The 6,655-nt window shown below is 40.6% G+C and overlaps 1 long non-coding RNA gene across 4 annotated transcripts; it reads right to left on the bottom strand.

Moving 5' to 3' along the window:
• Positions 3,847-6,215, bottom strand: LOC110432391. Of its 4 annotated transcripts, none has more exons than XR_002449828.1 (2): positions 5,853-6,215; positions 3,847-5,787 (listed from the first exon to the last, which is right to left on the bottom strand). It is a non-coding gene; the product is annotated as an uncharacterized LOC110432391 (long non-coding RNA). The 4 variants fall into 4 exon arrangements; XR_002449830.1 differs by having other exon boundaries at positions 3,847-5,776; XR_002449829.1 differs by having other exon boundaries at positions 3,847-5,768.

The following is a 6,655-nucleotide window of genomic DNA, read 5'->3' as shown; positions in this document are numbered from 1 at the left end:
TCGTTCTAACCTCGGTAAGGATGATCTACTGTTCTATTGGGGAGGCTCACGGAATCTAGACAACACAAAGGATGTTCGACCCGCACCTATAAACCTACCCGTCCTGCTAACGAGATGTGATCTACAAAGGTAACTCGGAAATGTCACGTTCCTCGCTACTACCACGGTCCAGCTAGTCAGGGGATATCTATGAGTACCCTAGGCTAAACACCACGTTTACGCTAGCAAGTGATTACTCTAATACTCAATCGGAAGAGGATTAAAGTAAACTCATAAACCAAAGAACAATAAAACAAGAACTTACTAGTATTAGAAGTCGAATTACTGAAGAATCTTAGAAGCAAACCTCGGGTTGGGAGACTTGATCCCATAGGTACAACTCGGAGTAGACACCGACAGGCCGGCCTTCCTCCGATCCACACCTCCACTCTATCTCTCTCAATCTAGTAGAAACTAGAAGATCTATTTCTACCTTACATTGGTTGCTAAGCCTAAAAAGAAATATTATTTAGAGAAGAGGTTTTCCTTCGAGGGCACCCCTCAATCTCTATGATAATTTCTTGTCTTCTCCAGGGGCAGAGGGGGTCTCCTTATATAGTCCTCCCCTTCTATGCGTTTTTGGGTCGATAGGCGAGGTGGTACTATGTTATTCTGGATCCAATAGGTCGGTGGAACGTCGTGTGCGAAGAGAGTCCGGAACGGAGTCCAGAGGTGGGCGGGCGCCCAGGTCCTCAGGGCGGGCGCCCTGGGCCTGGCCCCTTTCGGGCTCCGCTTCCTTCCCGTGGCTTCTGGAGTCTTCTAGATGGTAGAAAATTGCGCGGTGGGTTGATATCTCTATGTAATCCCGACATGTGGGCCTTTCTTCCTTATTTCCTGATAAGCCCCTGCAGAAATAGACAAACACCAAAACTCGTGGAATTCTGTCAGATAAAACCCTAAGTCTAGATGTTGATTTCATTTGGATCCTTTTATTTGTTTATTTGATAATTAAATTTGATACTTAAGGACCGTCAACAAACTCCCCCAAGCTTACCTCTTGCTCGTCCCTGAGCAAGGATGAACTCAAGAGTTTCTGCAGTGGTTTCATTTCTTAGAAGTACACACGCATTTAAGCAAGATCTCATCTCTGAGTTAGAATAAACTGTTAAGACTTAAAACTTACTTACTTTACCTACACCATAGGACTTGTAACTGTCACTTCTGTCTTGAGTGGTTAAAAGATAGAACAGTCTAGCCAAGTGCCATGTCTCTTATTCTTGATCAGCTATAGCTCTGGGGTTTTTGCAGATTTTCAAATAAAACTCAGAAATTCCTTGTATGATTCTCTCAGGTCTCTCTTTTGTGGTATTTTTGGATCCTTACTAAGGCAGTGATGGTATATGCCTTCTCTCAAGATATGTAGTATTTGTGGTATGAAGCATAGTGACATTTTCTTCTCTCTCACCCTACTCTAATAAGGCTTTGAAGCTCATAGGTGGGAGATAAAGTATACATACTTACAAGACATTTATTGCATAGTCAAACCATGGATCCAAAGAAACAAATCAATAAGCCAAATCAAGATGTGCATGTGTGGCGAATGAATGGTGTATGTTGATGACGGTGATAACAATGGTGGTGGAAGCCTAATTCTACTTTGCTCTTTGAGGGGATACATACCTTCCTTGCTTTTGAAACTTTATGAGGAGAATGAGATGCTCTTCTTTTTCTTTTCTTTCGAGGTTCCGAGCACTTGCTCCTTTTTATTTCCTCGTATCTTTTATTTTCTTTTTCTCTCTCTTTCTTTTTTTTTCAGAGCATTCATCTCTTGAGATAATATAGCAAGTGGTAGTAACAAGATAACTTGAGTATTTATTTCACAAGGGGAAACAGAAATATTTTTGGTTATTCTCTCCCGGATTAGGAGTAGAATAATTTTGGGTGAATGTGGAGATGGAAATGAGTGGATATATGTGGATGGTACTTCCGGAGTAGAAGTAGCATGTATGAGTGAACGTGCAAGTGAATCTTGATTTTAACCACATGACAAGCTCCTAAGGGTCTACACAGCTTGACCACACTCAATGCTCATAAGCAGTAAATAGTAAATGTGTGGCTCAAGGTCTAGCAAGCATGTATATATGGCTGTGGTAGGAATCTAAACTCTCATCATACAGGAACTCATCATGTGTTATTTTAAAGATTTTTCAAAGATAAAATTCTCCAGAATTCTAGCATCTCTATGAACAGATGAACAGCAGCTCAACCTTCCCATATCGTATCCGTTAACAACTTAGACTTCAGATCAAGTTTTCATCCCACAAGTTTAGGTCTAGAGCAAGCCTTAAATTATAACAGTTATATCTAAACTTGAGAGAGAATTTCAAATTTGCAAATTAGGCAGAGCAACTATTCATCATATCCATGCTTAAGTTTTATTAGATACAGATTAGCATAGCCACTTTATTTATTTATTAAACACACTAAGCAAAATATATATAAGCATAAAATCTTTATTTGGTTTTTCATAGTTATGTGTATTTATATTCTAATATAGTATAAGTATAAAGATAGATAGAAATACTTATCGAGATAAATGGGGGTGCTCTCCCCCAAGCTGAATTTTGACGTAATTTTTCTTGATGTAGCTAGCAGGTGGCAGAGGTGTGTTTGAAAGTCAGCAGTATTTTGACATCGATTAGAATGTCCTCCGTCTGCTAGTCTTCTTGATTCTTAAATTCTGTGGAGCTCAAATAGACAACAAAGCTTGTGGAATGGTTAAGTGTTAGCATAAATATCTAGCCTTTATCATGTTGAGACTCCTTAATAAATATTACTCCCTGTTTTTATATTTTTGTTTTTATAAAGCAGAAAAATATTTATTTTATTTTTATGCCACCACAGTGAATGTACTTATGGGTTTTATGCCACTCGTCTACTCACATGGGGCTTACAGTTTTTTTTCACATTTTTATTTTCTTTCTAGGATAATACGAACATGATTAACTAAGTAAACTATTTGAAATAACTAAAAGGGAAAGGATAACTACCAAGTTTACCTCATGGCAAGGCGTTCGGTGTTTTTAAGTCCTCCGAGCGGGACTCTCCATTTTCTTAATCGTCCTGGGATTCGCTGGATGACGTAGTCGGTGATTCCGGTGGCGCCTCCTCTTCGTGTGTAACTATATTTTCTCTCCATACCTGACTCAGTGCTACGGTCTCCTCAGGACAGTTATGTTCAAGTGGTATGCCTTCAGTCCTTATCACTTCTCCTTTGTAGTCTACCCATCCGTCCTCGATGATTTGCCTCCTCTGGTTGCGGTTGTGATGTCTTCTTCTTGTCCTGACCTGCTTAGAGTCTTCAACTATATAGTTAGGGTCAGTAAAACAGCGGCATACCTTCTCAGAGAAGAAGTGTATGTGGACTTCTCCGGTTCCAATATAGATGATGGCTTTGATAGTGCTGAGGACACTACAAGAAACACATGGCTTTTTAACGTTTAGTTATGTCACAATATATGGAATTTATGTTACAAATTAAGATTTGTGACATCAAGTTGACAAAAATCAAAACGTGGAAAAGCCCGCGTCATAAAATGATTATGTGACATTTTTTTGGTTCATGTCACAAGCATATGACATTGGTTTATTGTCACAAAATCGTAGGCCTTGCCACGTGGCAGCTTACATGGCAGGGAGAAAAAATGTCACAAAATGAGTTTTGGCCTACTAAAGCCCACATAGCTCATGGGCCTGAAATCTATTTAGAGTGGTGTTAGCTAGTCCATTATTTTCAATTACAACCCATTTTTTTCCCGGCACACACAATTCAGCCCATATAATCGCATCCATATAATTTTTCAACACATAAAACATCAGATCCAAATAAATTAACATCTCCACAGTAAATACAATATCATTACATCAATCCACCAATTCATTACACATGTAGGGTCTCAACTTAACACCCTGATGATTCTTGCAGAAAAGTTCTGCTAGTAAAGATATGCTATTTGATTGGCTAGAGAACTCCCAGTGAAAAAATATGAAAGATAGTCAAAAATACGTCTGGAAGGAAATGGCAGCAGCATCTGGACAAATCAACACTTCCCTTTTCCCTCCTGTACAAGTAGCACAATTTGCTTCAGATAGTCAGATTAATACATTCATGTTTCAGATAGTCAGATTAATATGGCCACTATAACAAAATTCTTATACACGGACAAAAGCAATGACAGTTTTAATATTAGCAGTAACAGAGTAACCTGACATCAGCTGTTTGCCAATTGAGTAATAAGATGAGTAACTACTAGAAATATTCTTGAACAAAGAGTTTGCAGACATGCACACTTAGTAGTTCACGTCGAGGGTAGTTCACATCCTCGCAAAAAAAGGTAGATCACATGATTGCCGTAAATCACCACTGCCTTCAAGCACTGTCAGCATGCCTGGAAATGCTAAAATTCATTGTCAGCATGCCTACTGAATAAGCACTATGTTTGTCAAATGATTGAAACATTGTGATTTTTCAGATCAGAATGTAACCAGGATTGAAATGCTTCCTTTTGACTATAAATTTTGCTTATATGTAGAGAAGAACATGCCTCAACTCTTGAATCCTCGTTCTATCATACTGACTACATTTGTATATTACCCTAGTGTTCAGCAAGTGCAAACAAGATAAGATAATTAAGCAAGGTTTGTCAGATGAGATATATAGGTGTAAGACAATTCAGATGACAGATGAGATATATAGGTGTAAGAAATCATACCAAAATTTAACTCAAGATTATAGCAAAATATGAGAACTGTAATAATCTGAATTTCCAGTTTTGCACAGACAGTGCACAAATTAAATGGTACCGATTTCATCTTAGCAAACATAGAAAAGTAGATTCTTGAACAAAGAGTTTGCAGACATGCACACTTAGTAGTTCACGTCGAGGGTAGTTCACATCCTCGCAAAAAAAGGTAGATCACATGATTGCCGCAAATCACCACTGCCTTCAAGCACTGTCAGCATGCCTGGAAATGCTAAAATTCATTGTCAGCATGCCTACTGAATAAGCACTATGTTTGTCTACTAACTGAAACATTGTGATTTTTCAGATCAGAATGTAACCAGGATTGAAATGCTTCCTTTTGACTATAAATTTTGCTTATATGTAGAGAAGAACATGCCTCAACTCTTGAACCCTCGTTCTATAATACTGACTACATTTGTATATTACCCTAGTGTTCAGCAAGTGCAAATAAGATAAGATAATTAAGCAAGGTTTGTCAGATGAGATATAGAGGTGTAAGACAATTCAGATGACAGATGAGATATATAGGTGTAACAAATCATACCAAAATTTAACTCAAGATTATAGCAAAATATGAGAACTGTAATAATCTGAATTTCCAGTTTTGCACAGACAGTGCACAAATAAAATGGTACCGATTTCATCTTAACAAACATAGAAAAGTAGATTCCCCAGCAATAAATTTAGGGAGAAGAACTAAGCAGCAATTGCTACTTAACATCCCGTAGGCTTTAACCCCTCGGAAGTCCACATGCTGCCCGTCCGCAGCGGACTGTGCCGCAGAACCAGCAGCGCTATGGCCACCATCCCCGGTGACGCCATTCTGCTGTCTCGGCTCCTGCCCTCGGCTCACCGACTCTCCCCCGTCTCCCTCTCCTCGTTCTTGTGGGACTTCGCTTGGGTTTGTCCGGTAACAGCGGGGAAGTCCAGTAGCGGCGACTTTTATCGCGTCGGATCTGGCCGTATCATCCCAAATTCCAAATCCTGCGCCCCTAAATCATCACTAACGTTGGGAGAACAGGTGAGAGAGGAGAAAGGCGAGAGATGGGCGAGCGCTCAGCAACTGACCTTCGTGGGGGGCGAGGCCGATGGCATTGGCGTACGGGCAGGGTGGCGCTCCGGCCAGCACTGGGGCCCTCGGTCCGACCATGGCCACCATGGATCTGAACCCAGGCAAGGAAGCCAGTGGCTCCGGCCAGATCTAGAGGAGGGAGGCCCAGACCCTAACGAATCCGTCGCCAATGCGGAGTTGCAGGTGATACGGTGGCGTCGGAGTGCTAGCGGATGGGGCGAGGCGCGCGGCAGCGACGGCTTGCAGGCGTGCTGAGCGGCGACAGGGGAGCTGGGCGCGTGTGGGTGGCGGCGGGGGAGCAGCTGCTGGGCGTGCGGAGAGGTGGGGAGAAGGAATAGGCTGCGCGTGGCTTTTCTTAGGCTGGCCCGATTGCGATTTAGGGTTAGGCCCTTTGCCGAAGGCCGCAGACCAGACCCTCGGCAAAGTGCCCCTCTGCCAAGGGCCAGGTTAGACCTTTAGCAAATTATTTTTTTGTTTTCTAAGCCTAGTTTTTTGTTGTAATAAAATATATTATTTGAAACTCAATTTTAAAGTTTGGACCAATTTTAATTTTTTTATATATTTCTTTAATTTTGAATTTTTTATATACATTAGATAAGAAACTTTGCGTCCAACCGCTAGCGCTCGTCATTATCACTTAATCTCTGGAAAACAAAGATCATGAATTCTTCAACCCTCTCAATATGTTCCCTGTTGAACATCCTATTCTTAATCCAAGATCTATCCATCTGCAACAAATCATGAGATACACTTGATCTAAAAAAATTACATATATATGATATATGACCAAAATTATCAA

The sequence above is a fragment of the Sorghum bicolor genome, chromosome 2, assembly GCF_000003195.3.
Source record: "Sorghum bicolor cultivar BTx623 chromosome 2, Sorghum_bicolor_NCBIv3, whole genome shotgun sequence".
NCBI lineage: Eukaryota > Viridiplantae > Streptophyta > Magnoliopsida > Poales > Poaceae > Sorghum > Sorghum bicolor.
Note: the sequence above shows the minus strand (reverse complement) of the source record. Positions and strands in the feature narration are given on the sequence as shown.